This window comes from Gymnodraco acuticeps, unplaced genomic scaffold (genome assembly GCF_902827175.1).
Source record: "Gymnodraco acuticeps unplaced genomic scaffold, fGymAcu1.1, whole genome shotgun sequence".
Taxonomy (NCBI): Eukaryota; Metazoa; Chordata; class Actinopteri; order Perciformes; family Bathydraconidae; genus Gymnodraco; species Gymnodraco acuticeps.
This window is the reverse complement of record NW_022990042.1, coordinates 3,407,914-3,425,800: the sequence shown is the minus strand read 5'-3', so window position 1 is coordinate 3,425,800 and position 17,887 is coordinate 3,407,914. Positions and strand designations below refer to the sequence as shown.

Below are 17,887 nucleotides of genomic sequence, written 5' to 3'. Positions count from 1 at the left end.
CTTTCAGGTATGAGGTGAGGAGGGAAAGTGCAGAGCCTGAAACTCCAAGTTTTTGGAGAGTGCGAAGGAGGATCTGATGATTCACCGTGTCGAATGCAGCAGACAGGTCCAACAGGATGATGACAGAGGAGAGGGATGCAGTTTTGGCAGTGTGCAGTTCCTCCGTGACAGCAATGAGAGCAGTTTCTGTGGAGTGACCTGCCTTGAAACCTGCCTTGAAACCTGCCTTGACCTGCGGATCCAGAAGGTTGTTCTGATTGAGATAACAGGAGAGTTGTTTAAAGACAGCGCGTTCAAGTGATTTAGACAGGAACGGGAGGAGAGAGACAGGCCTGTAGTTTATAACATCAGACGGGTTGAGAGTGGGTTTCTTTAGGAGAAACCCACTCTCCAATAATTTGCATGTTTCGTCCCCTGGTAATACGAAGCTAAAGGTATAATGTCGTTCAAGTAAAGCTTATAAACACTATAAATTAAAACAGACTTTAATTTAAACAACAACAAAAACCTATAGTTATTCTGTATATGTTATCAAATGTATATGTACCTCAAAAATGAAAGATTTGGCATTTAAATAACTGGACAGTAACAATAAACAATATGAATTAAAAGGTTTATACTGCTGATATTTAACTTTCCCTCTAACCCAACTTCTGAGTTTTATATTTGTACAATATAATACATTTTTCTTGCACAGTTTCAAATAACATGCATGTTTATAATGATCATAACACATTATTATTGATTCCTTACAGAGGCATATCATTCTTTTGGAAAGATTGAGAATGTTAAAAGGAAATAAACTTCAAAATTACACTTAAAGGAATAATACACCCACAAAATGACAATTTGTATTAAAATGTCTCTCCCCATGTTACCATGAATTCTAGAAATGTACTTTCTTGCAGGCCTCCATGGTGAACAAAAACTCCAACAAATTGAGAAATGTTTGGATCAATAGAAGTAAATGGGGGCTGGGTTTACATCAAAACTGTATCAAACATCCTATTTAATACAGATTTTTTGGAAAGTAGTGTAGTCGTTTCTTTTGTGACGGTAAAATCCATGTTTTGATAAAATGTTGCTGTTATTAAATGTAGCCCCATGTACTTCCATTCATCAAGACTTTTGCATTTTTTTAATTCTTCGTTCACTGTGGATTCTTGAAAACATCACATTTTAATCTTCAAGACTTTAAGGTAACACAGCATGAGTAATAGATTTACAAAGGATCATTTTGTGGCTGAGGTATTTCTTTAATTGTAATGTAGCATCACAAAATCAACAGCATTTTACGAAGCCTAAATTGAGAACTGTGGGAAGAAGCAACAAGGGGGGGAGGGGAGGTTACCCTGAGGCTATGAAAGAAAGACACATAAGTAACTGCATTGAAAACAGCAAAACTCATGACCACTCGACCTGTGACTAAGAATAGCTCAGACTTGTATAGTGAGCTAAATAACGGAGGGGAATGTAATGCATTTAACTGTGGAGAATGTGAGGGAGGTCATGAAACACAGCAGCATTCTGTTCTATCACTAAACATTAGGGAAGAGCACAAGGTTTGACGCACTTGCAGAATTCATGGGGCTCCTTCTCATAATGTAACAATCAGGCTGTATGTCAACAGAGGTGGAAGAAAGAGCTGAAGCTCACTGATATACCATTCGGATATCACTCAGTAAGAAGAGGCGAGAGACTATAGGGAAACATATTTCTGATTCAGCTGCATCATGAACGCTGAGAGAAACCTTCAAATGATCATATGGTAGTGCAGTTCAATTTCAATATGAAGCGAGCAACATCTTTGGACCTCCAGGACACAAAGAGAATGTGAGTAAATGATGTGTGTGTTGTTGTTACGATACGCGGTACGGTACAGTGCGATAATACTTTATTGTCACATCAAGTCTGAAATGTTTCTTGCATCATAGCAGCGACATTTGCAACAACAAGGACACATTTAAAGACAAGATACAAGGAAACAGACATTTAACTTAAAGGTTACCTATTGTGCAAAATCCACTTTTCTTGTCCTTTAACCATACATACAGTGGGGCAAAAAAGTATTTAGTCGGCCACCAATTGTGCAAGTTCTCCCACTTAAAAAGATGAGAGAGGCCTGTAATTGTTATCCTAGGTATACCTCAACTATGAGAGACAAAATGAGAAGAAAAAATCTAGAAAATCACATTGTCTGATTTTTAAAGAATTTATTTGCAAATTATGGTGGAAAATAAGTATTTGGTCAATAACAAAAGTTCATCTCAATACTTTGTTATATACCCTTTGTTGGCAATGACAGAGGTCAAACGTTTTCTGTAAGTCTTCACAAGGTTTTCACACACTGTTGCTGGTATTTTGGCCCATTCCTCCATGCAGATCTCCTCTAGAGCAGTGATGTTTTGGGGCTGTCGCTGGGCAACACAGACTTTCAACTCCCTCCAAAGATTTTCTATGGGGTTGAGATCTGGAGACTGGCTAGGCCACTCCAGTACCTTGAAATGCTTCTTACGAAGCCACTCCTTCGTTGCCCGGGCGGTGTGTTTGGGATCATTGTCATGCTGAAAGACCCAGCCACGTTTCATCTTCAATGCCCTTGCTGATGGAAGGAGGTTGTCACTCAAAATCTCACGATACATGGCCCCATTCATTATTTCCTTTACACGGATCAGGTCCTGGTCCCTTTGCAGAAAAACAGCCCCAAAGCATGATGTTTCCACCCCCATGTTTCACAGTAGGTATGGTGTTCTTTGGATGCAACTCAGCATTCTTTCTCCTCCAAACACATCTAGTTTAGTTTTTACCAAAAAGTTATATTTTGGTTTCATCTGACCATATGACATTCTCCCAATCCTCTTCTGGATCATCTAAATGCTCTCTAGCAAATTTCAGACGGGCCTGGACATGTACTGGCTTAAGCAGGGGGACACGTCTGGCACTGCAGGATTTGATTCCCTGGCGGCGTAGTGTTGTACTGATGGTAGCCTTTGTTACTTTGGTCCTAGCTCTCTGCAGGTCATTGACTAGGTCTCCCCGTGTGGTTCTGGGATTTTTGCTCACCGTTCTTGTGATCATTTTGACCCCACGGGGTGAGATCTTGCGTGGAGCCCCAGATCGAGGGAGATTATCAGTGGTCTTGTATGTCTTCCATTTTCTAATAATTGCTCCCACAGTTGATTTCTTCACACCAAGCTGCTTACCTATTGCAGATGCAGTCTTCCCAGCCTGGTGCAGGTCTACAATTTTGTTTCTGGTGTCCTTTGACAGCTCTTTGGTCTTGGCCATAGTGGAGTTTGGAGTGTGACTGTTTGAGGTTGTGGACAGGTGTCTTTTATACTGATAACGAGTTCAAACAGGTGCCATTAATACAGTTAACAAGTGGAGGACAGAGGAGGCTCTTAAAGAAGAAGTTACAGGTCTGTGAGAGCCAGAAATCTTGTTTGTTTGTAGGTGAGCAAATACTTATTTTACCGAGGAATTGACCAATTAATTCATTAAAAATCCTACAATGTGATTTCCTGGATTCTTTCCCCCCATTCTGTCTCTCATAGTTGAAGTGTACCTAGGATGAAAATGACAGGCCTCTCTCATCTATTTAAGTGGGAGAACTTGCACAATTGGTGGCTGACTAAATACTTTTTTGCCCCACTGTATGTGTCCCATCTATGTAAAGAGATTCTGAACGTTTCAGGAAAGAAGATTCCCTCTCTTTTTATCCTGATCCATCGATATAAAACCTGTCTGAAAATCAGCTGATCAGATTTCGGCCCCTTTATGATGTCATATCGTTTTTGGCTTGTGTAAACATTAGCCAATCACCAACCAAGGTTTATGGGATGCTACAATGATCTGTTTGGTATTTGAAGCCAAACACTTCAGAGACATGTTTTCTATATAACTGAGACCTATAATATATTGATGAAAAACAGTAAAATAGGGGACCTTTAAAATTACAATCCCTGAAGACAACATTATCAAGACCCTTTAGCATCCATTGATCTTGGATTAAACTCTGTATTCATTTTTAGGATTAATGGTTGCTAAAATAATTTTCCAGGCTAACCTTATTAAATCTTTTGACTCTGTAATCTTATTTGATGGTAACACAAATTATTTGCTGTTGGCAAGCCTTAATATGTTATGATGGTCGGTTGATTTCAAGAGTTTTTCAAAATATAGTGGTCTCTGAGTATAGACCGCAGTGTATATATAGAATACAGAATAAGGTAATAGACGGTCTACCATAAAAAAAATTCAACAGGTGTTGTTTTAATTTACTTTATAATAATATTGTGCTGACTAATGTTTTGACAAATCACAAAAACCTTCTTGTCTTCCCTCTGCAGACAAGAAACAAATGAAACGAGCCCACCGGGAGAATCTCTCGAGACCATTCTTTCCCAGAAATGTAATTTTCATCCGCTTTCAAGCAACACAAAACTAATATCACGCTTGGTTTCTGTTCAGAAACTTCTTTATAAGGAAGTTTTGTTCCCTTGTGTAAAAAAGGCGGACAAAAAGTATTTCGGGACTTTCTGAAGTCAGAGTTCTGTGAGGAAAACCTGGACTTCTGTCACGAGTTCAAAACCTCTAAGCGTCCAGAGGAGCAAACACGCAGAGCAGCAAGAATTTATGAAGAGTTCATCAGGGATGAGTCTCCAAAACAGGTGAAAACAAATTCTATTAGGTGACTGAATATGCTCAAACCATGGCAGTAAGTATATGTGAATATTGGTTGGCTATATATTCAAATTTGCTTATAGATGTCCCTCAATATATTGATGAATTGGTAAGTAGTTGGTAATAATAGACACCTTGAAACCAATGAGAGAATAATTATTAGTCTTTGTTAACTTGGCAGTATATAGTCTACATCTACATTTTAAAGATCAGCCGTTTGGAGATTTGTTAAGGTCTCAATTTTCTGCACTAAAGTTGACCCTTGTCGGATGAACAATGTGTGAATGAAAGTTCCAAAAAGTCGGATGAACAATGTGTGAATGAAAGTTCCAAAAATAGGCCAGGATCTACAAGACCTAGGTTATCTTTTCATACTGGAATAAAAAAATATGTTTCTGTTTGAAATTAAAATGGTCAATTTAGTCCGTTAACTTTCAAAAAAGTACTTTTGTGTACATGTAGATTCCTCCAAGACTCCCCTTACGGTTAGGTCAGAATTAGGGTCTCCTGTCACCATCTAGTGTAGGGGTGCCCAACCAGTCGATCGACCCTCAAGTTGTAATAATGTGCTAATAACGTTATTCTGAGAGTTATTTCCCTCTGCATTATGAACGCGCATCTAACCCACGGGACCGCGCCACCCGGCACGTTCAAGTTACGTGTCCCGACCAATCAGAGCACACTGTGCTCACAGGAAGGGTGGGGGCTGGAGCTATTGGAGCTACAACGAGCCGTTAAAGGCAGAGAGTGAAATTCAGTCAATACACGTAGTTTACAGAGATGCTGCTTGAGAAACCAATGTGAGTTGCGTTTATCTTTACCCATGGATGCACAATAAGAACGGACCCATATCGTCTTACTGCCAGCCCACGGAGCTATAATAATGGATATTGCACATGTTTGCTATAATTCATTATCATACTACATGGGTTGTATGATTAAATCTTGTACCGTAAATGTTGTATTAAATAAAGTTAATATTACTTATTATTATAAGTATCCAGGGGCGGTTCTAGGGGGGTAGGGGGGCCAGTGCCCCCTAACACTGACCTCTGACCCCCCTGTGGCCCCCCTAATTTTTTTTTAAATGTATATTTTCTGGTACTCGGTTTGCCAAAAAACGCAGGATTTTGTTGCTGTAATGTGAGATTGTGCAGACACCCTTATGTAAAGTAGAGATGTAACTGTTCATTGCCTTTATTTTTATATAAATATGGTGTTAGTGCAAACATTGCACTATAACTTAAGCTGAAGCTAACAGTAATAACTATAAGATCTATCTGAAATAAATAAGTGTACTGAAACAAATACCAATAACTGTATTGCATTGTTTTCTTATGCGCAATTACTTCATACTGTCTAGTTCTCTTTTTTGTCCTGCATTTATTGTGCCCCCCTCAGAAAATAACTGGCCCCCCAGTGGCCCCCCCAGTCAAATTGTTCTAGAACCGCCACTGTAAGTATATATATATATTAGTGCTGTCAAAATTATCGCGTTAACGGCGGTAATTAATTTTTTGAATTAATTGCATTAAAATATTTAACGCATGTGCAGAATGGCCCGCCCCATACGTGCCACCAGTGGCAGCACCAGGGTATGGCTGGGGTAGGCTACACCCATACCAAGAAATGGCTTAGCCCCACCATGAAAAATGATGTTAAAGTAAGCCAAATAAAGTCTGCCAACTCGCGCGGAGTAAATTGCACAGACAGCAGTTAGTAAGACTGATTTCAGTAGCCACGGTTTTGAAAACTTTTGTCACGTAGTGATCGTCTTCTCAATAGAACATCTTTGATAATGTCTTCTGGCCAATCAGAATCAAGATAACGGCGTGGTGTTGTTGCAGGAATACTTTTGCTGTAGTACAGGCAGGGCCGGCCCTAGACATTTTGGTGCCCTAGGCGAGATTATGATTTGGTGCCCCCCCCCCCCTCCAAGCAATACACAATAGAATATCTAAAGAATAAATGAAAAATCTCTACAAAAGCCCAATACACTACAAAAACAGAAACTTATTGACATAGGTAATATACATAAAGGTTTCAAATGTATTCATTGTATGAACATGTTTTAATTGGGGGGTGGATGTCACATTCTCTAGGGGGGTCCGGGGGTATGTCCCCCCGGAAAGATTTTTTTTTTAACATTTTAAGGAAAAATGCTTCAATCTGGTGCACTTTGAGCACACAATTACTAGAGACCTGATAGGAGGTACAACGCTATAACTCCATATGAAAAAGATCGGTTTACATTTTAATAACCAAATAAGTATGTGAACATAACCAATAACCCACAGCCAATAACAAATAAATGTAACATATTTATTTATTTTATCCTTATTATTAATATTGTAGTTATTAAATGAAAATCACTCATCAAACAAAAGTAGCTTCTCTTAAAACTTTAAGAAAAGAAAGTGCAAACGTGGACACAAATATAGCCAACGGAGCTCTTACAACTGAGATTATTGCAAATAAATTAAGATAATGAACAACATTACACACACTATGAATCAAATGAAACAGGCAATCAGAACAACACGTCTCTGCTATGTTATTGTGTCATTTAATTAGTCCACATCCTTAAAGTCAGACACGTCTGGACTTCCTTGCTGCAAATTCATTTATTGTATCGTCAAATGATATTTGCCCCGAAACCTTGCGATTGATGCTTATTAAAGCTAATCCATTGAGGCGTTCTTGAGCCACTGACGACCTCAGGTATGTTTTAATGAGCTTCAATTTGGAGAAGCTCCTCTCCCCAGCAGCAACTGTCACTGGAGTAGTGACAGCGATCCTGAGGGCCACCCACATATTTGGATACACTTCGTTCATTTTCTTCTCCTGTAGGAAAGTCAGAAGTTCCAGGGTGGTCATGTTGGCTTTTGGCAAAGCTGGGAAATTCTGCATCTCCAGTGCAAGTTCCCTCTTATCCAGGTCTGACTGTCCACCCCAGCTCAGGGTGTTGCTGAGTGTTTCACACTGCTTCGTCAGATCTTCCTTTGGCAGGTCAGGGAAGTTGAGTAGCACCCCAAACTTTTCCTCTACTTCACCTAAGGCCTTGAATCTCTCCTGCAGTGATGCAATGGAAACATCCACCACCATATTGAAAAAAGAAACTTCGAGTTTCTTTAGTGCATCACTCACTTGCTCCTCCGGGGACTCATAGGAGAACTGTCTCTTGGTTGTTCTCAGCCTCTTCTGCTTGAGAACAGCTTCCACATTCATTTGGCCACAGATGTCTTTTGGCAGATGCTTGGGCAGAAGCAAATCCATTGCTTTTGTAGCTGACCAAAGAAACTTCTGTTTTTCTCAGGAGGTCAACAGCAATATCCAGCTGCATTGACACTGATTGCAACATGTTGCTGACATGTTTGATGTTGGTCAGGATGTCATACCATACCACAGTGCATATTGCAAAGCGGTATGATCCAACCTCTTCAGCCAAAGATTGTGCCTCAATTTTTACAACTCCATCTGTGGCTTTATCCCTCACCTCTAGAAGTGCATCTCTGACTTCTGCAGCCTGATACCTTACAGCCTCTATTAGGGCTGTGCAATTTAATCGATCCTGCGATATATATCGATATTTAGTTTTCCGAGAAAGTATCGATATTTCAGCTGCGGGTATCGATACATTAAGTCTGATAACTGTGTTCGTTATTCTCGCGTCCAGAAGAGAAGCTTTAAAAAGGAGACTAATTGAGTCTCTGAGAAGGTTCAAATGTATACTTTAATTAATAAAAAGTGCGGTAATGTTACAAGCAGAAGATGGTTCAGTCAGAAAAACAGCTGTGTTCTGGCTCTCGTGAGCGAAGGGAAGAGAGCGAGCTCCACCTTTCCAGCTGTTAAATATCCTCTGCTGGCTCCTCCCTGTGGGCCGGTTGGCGCTGCTGGGGGCCGGCCCTCCACGTCTCCAATGTTCGTTGTTGCGCATTACAGAGGATTCAGGCATTGTACATTAAATATATAACTAAACACGCCTTTTCTCCTCCTTATCTCTTTCATGACTTTTCATTTAATACATTTTAAACGCTGTAATCAATACTCCAAAAATACCTCACGGCTGGTATCATTTCTGGTAGTTCCGGATGTTGTCTCATGCTACCCACGTCTGTAAACAAACGTATTCAAATAAACTGTACCTTCATTTAATATTCAGCAATAATAATATCTCGACGTCTATAGTTGTAGTGTTGAAATCAGTAGGTTTCGGTGTGCAACACTCCGTGTCATATCGCTACTAAATTCACCTCTATAGTAAATGGTATATTAGCCACATGCTAAATGCTAACCGGAGATGAAGGATTTTCAGAATAAAAGCTTAACAACTGGTTGTGCACAAGAACTTCTGGTTTTTCAGTATAAAACAGCATTTAAACTGACGGTATGTTTAAGGTACTTTATGCCATCAAAACATTGATTTTAATTTCTAACAAGTCCCATTCAAATCCCCTGTGTTCCGCCACCTGCTGCACCTTTTAATTCTCCATTGTCCATTGTGATACTGCACTTTATGTACTTACGTTTCAAAGGCTTGTAAGTTACAGTTTGCACTGTTTCAATAAATGAAACACATTTTCTCACCACATCTTTTGATTCATTTTGTCCAGCATTTGCAAGCTGTAGACTCTCTGTCAGAGCCATATATTGTATAATTGATGCTTTCAGTTTTCAGTTGAATTAATTCAATCCAAGTCAATGGAACACTCACAAGATGTCACCAAAATCACACTGTCCCTTTAAAATCTTTCAGAAAATGATATAAGTGTATCGAATTATATCGAATCGTATCGAATCGTATCGTTGGCTGAATATCGTGATATATATCGTATCGTGAGCTGAATATCGTGTATCGTATCGTATCGTGAGATTAGTGTATTGCTACAGCCCTAGCCTCTATGCTGTTGATCCGACTCTCCCATCTGGTATCAGACCATGATTTCAATGTGATGTTCACATGGCTTTTCTCACTGTATCACTCAGTGCTGGCCAGTCAGCAGGATCTGAGGGGACTGCAATGTTGGACTCAGATGGGCCTGGGCAGTCAGCAGGATCTGAGGGGACTGCAATGGTGGACTCAGATGGGCCTGGGCAGTCAGCAGGATCTGAGGGGGCTGCAATGGTGGACTCACATACTGTGCTCGTTATTCCTTCACCTGCAGGCAGGCAATCCAAACATGCAAAGAAGTTATTCATGCTTCAGTTTTCATTATTTATCATAATAATAACAATAATAATAATGACAAAAAGTAGTGTATTAACGATTACACAGAGACCATAAATGTTTGGCAAAACTTACATTCTTCAGAGTGTGATGTACATGGGAGATCAGATGTTCCTTCTCCAGCAACTGGGGGCTTTTTGAGGTATTTCTCAAGTGCAGCTGGAAAATTATAGGGTAGATATTAGCACATTACAAGCAAAAACATGTATATACAGTCAGGCAAAAATAACTGCTGCAATCTGCCTCAGCTGTATGCAAGTTCACAACTGGCCTATATAAAAGTTAGGTCTGGACTTTGAATCAGGGGGTATCAAGTTCGAGTCCCACTGCAGTCAGCATGTCGTTGTGTCCCTGGGCAAGACACTTCACCCCAAATTGCTCCTGTGGGGATTGTCCACAGTACTGAATGTATGTAAGTCACTTTGGATAAAAGCGTCTAACAAATGACATGTAATGTAAATAATAACACATGCCCATATTGGTTGGTCAGCCTCACTTTATACAAAAGAGCAGTTATCCAGATAGCTTTCTTCTGGCTAACATTCACATTATTTCGTTACAGAAGCATATAAAACAAAGCATTGCACAATGATTAGACATTAAAAAGAGCAGAAAATAAACAAATTCTAAAATATAATAGAAAATAAACAGAAAAATAAATATATATATAGGCCTACACACAAGTTGACCGTGAAAATAAACTATCTGACAAATTAAACACTATTGGAGGATCAATTTACAGCTATCACAATAGAAAAGTAGTATATTATTTACAAAAAGATTATATAAGAATAATAACACATAAATAAAAACTTTAAATCATTTGTATTTACTATTTATCATTCTGTATCAGAGGCTCGCGGCTAGCATGGCATCAAAGCTGTATCATGGGCAGGCTACCTCCTTAGCTAGCTAGCTAGCTTAAAATCAAATGTCTAACGGTACAGTACCATAGCCGCGGGAAGTAGGGGTGCAGGGGGTGCTGCAGCACCCCCTGTTGGCGAGTGGTGTACATTTGAAAAACCACCTAAATAAAAATAATTAAGCTACATAAAATAGTTATGATTTTACTTAAAATAAAATTAGCTGTATACAGTAGCATATAATAGTCATAGTATATATTTGTATATATCAGGTGGCTTGAATTTATTTTCCAAATAAATAAAATCCGAGTCATCTAGGTCATAGGTCGTGGGAGAGTGACGTAATTGACGCGACACACACACTGCAGAGTGACAACTTTCTAGAATGGCGCAAAAAAGGATTTTGGATTTTGTTCTCCAACAAACAACGCAATAAAAAGAGTGGACCACCTCAGCCCACCACCTCTACAACTAGAGTAATATGACACAGAAGAGACTGACACATCTGACTTTAATGCATGTCCATAGTAACATTTTGGACAATGTGGATGTATCTGCTCTAATGAGGGTCTTCATTAGTGCCACCCCAAGCTACATTTGGAGTTTTGTGAAGCCCCAACACAAGGTAAGACGATATGTTTCCTTTAATGCTGCTGCCTCTGGGCAGTGTTTTGCCTTGTCAATCAGTTAAAATTGAATTCATAGTTTTATTAATATTGTAAATAATATTTTCTGACTATTTGTTATGTTATGTAGGTTTGTAAGACCCATAGTTAGCATGTGGGCATGTGCAGCTGTTGCTAAGGTCTATAATGGTTTATTAAAGTTAAGGCGAGACACCCCAGGTGAATAGGGTAATTTCTCCAGTTAATTACCTACAATAAGGCAATAGTTTCTTATATTATAAGTTTTCTGAATATGCAAATGATCCATTATCTCATTAAATTTGTGCATATTTTAACACATTTCAGGAACCGAAATCTGAACTTTGGATAAAGCCAGGTTCAAAATTCTCGTTTCATTTTGTAGTCATATTAGCATCTAAGGCTTTCACAGAAGGGATTTTGGATATCTCTTTTTATCACTCCATAAATCAGAAAATACTGTCAACAGCCCTAAAATATCAATTTTCGCCATGTTTCTAGGTATAACATCTTATATAATTCAGGCTATGAATTTGAACAAACCCTTCTGTAAAAGCCTTCATAATATTGATAGGAATATAACTGGAAGGTTTGGTGTATGTAAGTGCAACTGAAGTGGACATTTCGAACTCAGAGTAGGAGAAAAAACTCATTTTGAGAAAACGACCTTTAAAGATTGCAGTGAGGCGCTAGCTAAACCCTCCTGTTTTTTGGATGACAGCTTGCGCATCGACGCACTCCGTGAAGGTATTTCATGTTCGGGGTCATTTGTTTTTTGTATAACCTTGCTTCGTGCAAGTGACAATTGTTGTTGTCTTCTCTGTGAACGTTTTTTTCGCCGTTTTTTTTGCCATTTTGAGATCTAAATTTCTAGCGGAAAGCTAACCAGGAAGTGTTTTAGCACATCACGTGACGCATCTGAACGAATCACGTTGTCAGAAGTTGACACCAGCCAATGAGATTTCGTTTTTTGGTTTAAGACCCTTTTGTACTTTCACGATTGGTTGCTGATACAAAGGAAATGACCATATTTGGATCCGATGAGATTGTGCAGGAGAGACGGAGCTTTCCAACGATGACATTGTGCAAACAGCGGTCGCGGTACTTTATGTTACATTAGAATGCTAACTTTTGGTGAATTTAGGAGAAATATACAGACGCAAATAGACAAACTATAGTAAAATGAACATTTAAATGTGTATTTTGTACGTTTTCCTTCCAAAAGCCTGAAAGAAAACATGTTATGGAATCAAAATAGCACAACATCTCAAAATTGACCAGTGCATGAAAAACGATGTTTTTGCCTGCCGTGTCTCGCCTTTAACAAACAATGTATGCGGCTCGTATCGCTGACAGCTGGGCCCGGCCCGGCACCGCCTTTTTTTTTTTTTTTAAGCGGCTACCTCCCCACTTTTGGCAGCACCCCCTGAGCAAAATGACTTCCCGCGGCTATGTACAGTACTGACTTTTTTCTTTTTTACACAAGCCGACGTACCTCTGTCTTTGACTTTCGATTCCTCCTGTTCTTTTTTCCGTTTCCTTCCCGTTGCCCTTGAAGGCTTGGACCTTTTCATTATGCTAATTGTTTGCCTTTTGCTGTTGCATCGTTGCAATCTCTGACACTTTCAGCTGGAGCTGCCGCGTCACTTTGGCTGTGAGTCGCGGCCCGTGGGTGCCAGATAAGCGACCATCCCCCCCTTTCATCACTTACAGTTACAGCGCCCATCGTACAGGGCAAATGCTAAATGTTGCCACCGGCCCGGGGTGCAAAAGGTGTTTACTTTATTCAATTATTAATGTAAACGTATTACATCAAGGGCATAAAATTAGGCAGGAATAAAACTTTTTTTTTTTTTTAAATAAAAAAACTTTTTTATTATTATTATTTTTTCTCCCAGCGCAGCGCCCCTCCAGATCTGGCGCCCTAGGCGACCGCCTAGTTCGCCAGTGGGAAGGGCCGGCCCTGAGTACAGGGGTATACATAACTGGTACGCAGGTTATGTGCGTAATCTGAAATGCGTACCGTCACTTGTGTCACAAAGCGCATTTGCGTACCGACGTACTTGTGAAGCTTTTCCAGAAGGCGGTTAGATCACCGGACGACAGAGTCGGTCTCCGTGTGCACAGACAGGGCTGCTGTTAACGTCGGTCTGTACAACGGAATTGTGCCAAAACTACGCCAACCGGCTGCGGAGGGAGACTCCCCCCCCCCCCCCCCCCCCCTTCACTGGAGAACTGCGCTAAAACAGCTGATCACAACGTTCACACTCTGTGGTCACGAAGTACTCCACTAGCCGCCGCCCCCCCCCCCCCCCCCCCTCTGTCGACTTTCCTGAATGAATGAATTAAGACCCCACGGTTTGATGATTGATAGGTGGGTGGGTTGTCTTTCATTTTGACACGCAGAAAATATTTATAATAAACATAGATACTGTATGTTAAATGGATATATCCGCCTTCTTTCATTTATCTTTCCATTCCCACAACAATATACATAAATAAATGGCATATTTTGGACATAGTTCGAATGGTGATTAATCATGATTAATTCATTTTTAAGCTGTGATTAATCTGATTAAACATTTTAATCGTTTGACAGCCCTAATATATATATATATATATATATATATATACAGTGCAATCATTCTTTCATGCTAAATTAAGCTCTGTTGCTTGGATATCACTAGATCCTGTTACAGCGTAATATAAGTACATAACGATTGATGTTTACATTAGCATAATGACTCGTTAATATCAAAACCATCATAATAACAAATCATTACCATGGTAATGATTTGTTATACACGTAACAGCATGCTGTCATGAACGTGCGGTGCTGTTACGTGTACGCAAATTGACGTGCTTGATGTGAACGAGCATTTTGGTTAAAGTTGCGCATGCGCTATGAGCGCATACGGGTACTTCTCAGGCATGCCGGGTAATCTGTGACGTTTCGCTCTCTCAAAAATTGGGCCATTTTATCATCATGCGCTAATGAGCAACTCTCATAGGAATGAATGAGGCCCGCCTCCCACGCTGTATCCAGTTCTTATTATACATCCATGGTGTCAACAGGAGTGACAGTCCGCACACACACAAGACCGCAATTATGGCAGAAGCAAAAAAGCCCAAAATATATAATTTTCACTCGGAGTGGGAGGATGATTATTTTTGTATCTATTCCAATTCAAAGTCCATCTGTCTCATCTGCAATGCGAGCGTGGCTTTATCGAAGAAGGGTCATTTAGGAGCGGCATTTCAAAACAGTGCACAAACGCTACGAGACGGAATTCCCTCCTAATTCTGCCCGACGCTCCCAAAAGGGGAGGGGCCTGAAAGGACAGCTAAATGCACAGCAGTCCATTTTCACCAGGCCCAACAACAAGAGCAAGGCTGCTACCAGAGCATCTTATCGTGTCAGTCACGTTCTTGCGAAACACATGAAGTCTTTCAAAGACGGCGAAGTTGTGAAAGAAGCATTCCTGGAGGCTGCCGACGCGCTTTGGGGGACAGTAAAAATAACAGAAGCATTTCAACAGGTTTTTGATATAATAAAAACTCAAGTTAGATACCGTAATTAATCAGCTGTAAGTTTTTGTTTGTTTGAACCTATTCATTATAATTATTGTACAAAATGGTATAAGAATTAGGGGTGCACCGAATGGGAAATTCTTGGCCGAAACCGATACCGAAAATAGGAAACAGTTGGCCGAAAACCGAATGCCCGAAAATGATTAATAGAAATATATATATATATACATTGGTAAAAAATGTATAATGTGTAGGCCCTTTCGGCCGAAAGCCGAAAGGGCCTTTTTAACCATTTTCGGCCGATAATTTTCGGTGGCCGAATATTCGGTGCATCCCTAATAAGAATGCAAACTTAAATTGATTATAGTCTATTATCAGTTCAGGTTAAGAAACTAGTGTTGCTTGCATCCTATTTTAAAGGCATTTATTGTTATACTCTACTAAAATGCAAAAAAAAAAGGGTTTGATTCTATTAATTTTGTCTTTTTTATTGCACTTTGGAAGCAGATTCCTGTGTAGCTTCAGATCTGAGTTGTCTTATTACTAAGCCTAATTTATACTTTTGTACCAACACTATTTTTATATAATGGCAAAGAAAGGGTTCAGAGTCTTTTCTTTCGTGTCATATGTGGCAGCACTGCTCAATGTTTCTTGAAAACATTACCCACTGTAGTATGTGACGTCTGAATAAACTCCAACTCTGTATCAACAACACTGTTGTGTAACTTCAGTTAAATACTTGTATGTGTGTAGATTAGAAAGGGGTAAAATAAAGTATCTGCAGTATTTTATGAAGTATTAATCGTACAAAGGTCAGTTTTATACAAGTAGAAGTGTGTATTTACCTGGTAGTAGGCTGTCAGTAATGGCTACGCCTCTCTATTTGGACTGGTAGATCTCGGCAGACTGGCAACTTTAAAAGTAGCTCTCGGTTCAAAAAAGGTTGGGCACCCCTGATCTAGTGGATGGGTGTGTGTGTGTTATTCGACATATGGGCAAATGTGAGTTTTTAAAAAAAAGTGTTTTGACCAATTCTGGAAAATGTGTATGTTTATGACTGGTTATAGGCTGAGGGGATCCTGGGGGAATGTGATCTAAAAAGTCAGGAGAATAAAGGAATTCTGGTTCCCAGTGGGAGGAGCAGCTGGAGCCAGAACCAAGTTCTAGAAGTGAGCTGAGACCCGGAGACGGCTGGCCGGGCAACGGGAGCCCAGGAGACGGGCCACGGGAGGGATCAGAGTGGGTTAGTGACTAAGTGACCCTCTTAGTCCCTTTCATCACGAACCCTCCCTGTTTTGGGGTGTGGTCTGAAGGAACCCGTCGACCGGCCGAGCCCGACCGGAGACCAGCATCATCCGTTAGGGTTAGGGTTAACCCTCCCAACATATAGATGATTACTGGCCCAACATCTAAACTAAGCATGGGACAAGAGATATGACATTACATTACATTACATTGCATTTAGCTGACGCTTTTATCCAAAGCGACTTACAATAAGTGCGTTCGACCAACAAAATACAAACTATACATACATCATTAGTTTTCACATTAATAGTAAATGTATTTATTGCACAAATGACGAGAAGTGGCATTTACTAGAAAAATAATCAAGTATTGAAAGTCCTAAAAAAAACTCTGACTTGTATCATTTACTGTACATCAACCACAGTAACCAAGATTTTAAATAGTTCCTTTCCAACAATAGTTATGCAGGTGCAGCTGTTGATTGCAACATTTTACATTGAATCAGCATGTTTCAGTTATTCAAGTTGTGTTTATGTTACATTTGTTTGCAGGTGAACTTAGACTTCTACACAAGAGAGATCATCAGGCAGAGTGTCCGGCAAGCATCTCTGTCATGTTTTGTTGTGGCGCAGAGGAAAATCTACAGCCTGATAGAGAATGACTCCTTCCCCCGCTTTATTGAATCGGAACAATACAAAGTCCTGTTTGATGCGGCTTCTAAGCAGAGAGGCCTTGGAGATAAGGAGAAGCAGAGATCTGATGCAGCCTGATTCTAAAGCCATCAACATGCAGTGTGAGCTCTATCTCCTGCAAAAGGACTGACTTCATGCATGTTCAAAGAGTCAGACACAGGCTCAGGAACTGTGTTCAGTGATACTGTGCAGACACTTCTCCCTTCCTCATAATGTCACCTTACAATTGGAGAGCTGTGTCTGTGCAATGGACAATGCATTGCAGGTGCCACCTGGTGCACAAAACCAAAGGCTAAAGTAAAGTGTATAGGGCTTCTTAAAGGTAAACCTTAACAGGTGCAGGAATTAGTCCTGAAAACCGGGAAATGAGTTAACAATTTACCCTTGCGAGGTCCCTCATCTAAAAAAACAGACCTTTACGTTTTGTTCAATAACATAAAATACAGTCTGTTAATTCCACACAGGTGAATGCCTAAAGCTTTCATGTATCATACAAAATGGTGGATGCCAACAAGTGCTGGCTAAAGTAACCTACTAAAGGTCATCACTACTAATATTAGCTCACTTTAGCTTAGCGGTTTTGAAGTGCAGCCATTCGACCATGATGTAGTTTGTATGTTAGCTTTTCATTTGTGGCGATTACGTTACCTTTCAACAATCATCAAAGTGGTGATGTTGAAAGGTAATCTATGTGGAGATAATCCTGCTGAACAAAACGTGTAAATTGCCTATCATAACATGTGTTTGCCACAGATTTTATTTTATGGATATTCCAAAATCCAATGGAGAAATATCATTGACTTTTTTGCAGAGGGGAGCCCTTTTAATGCTAACTTCAGGGACAGCCTACACAAATACACCATAACTGCACCTCTCCATATGGTGCTAAACAAATACAATGCACATGACTGCAGGACGGTTGTGTATTTTGAAATGGTGCTGGTTAGACACTGTTTATGGAAATGTGAATGGTTTTGCCAATTTGTATGACACATTGAAATA

General features: G+C 39.9%; 1 long non-coding RNA gene and 1 pseudogene across 1 annotated transcript; one reads left to right on the top strand and one right to left on the bottom strand.

Annotated features, from left to right (window-relative positions):
- Window positions 1-1,789: 1,789 nt before the first annotated feature.
- On the top strand, window positions 1,790-17,719 carry LOC117545623 (annotated as a pseudogene).
- On the bottom strand, window positions 9,593-12,962 carry LOC117545529. The gene is made up of 3 exons (XR_004568851.1): window positions 12,913-12,962; window positions 9,986-10,069; window positions 9,593-9,842 (listed from the first exon to the last, which is right to left on the bottom strand). It is a non-coding gene; the product is annotated as an uncharacterized LOC117545529 (long non-coding RNA).
- Window positions 17,720-17,887: the final 168 nt, after the last annotated feature.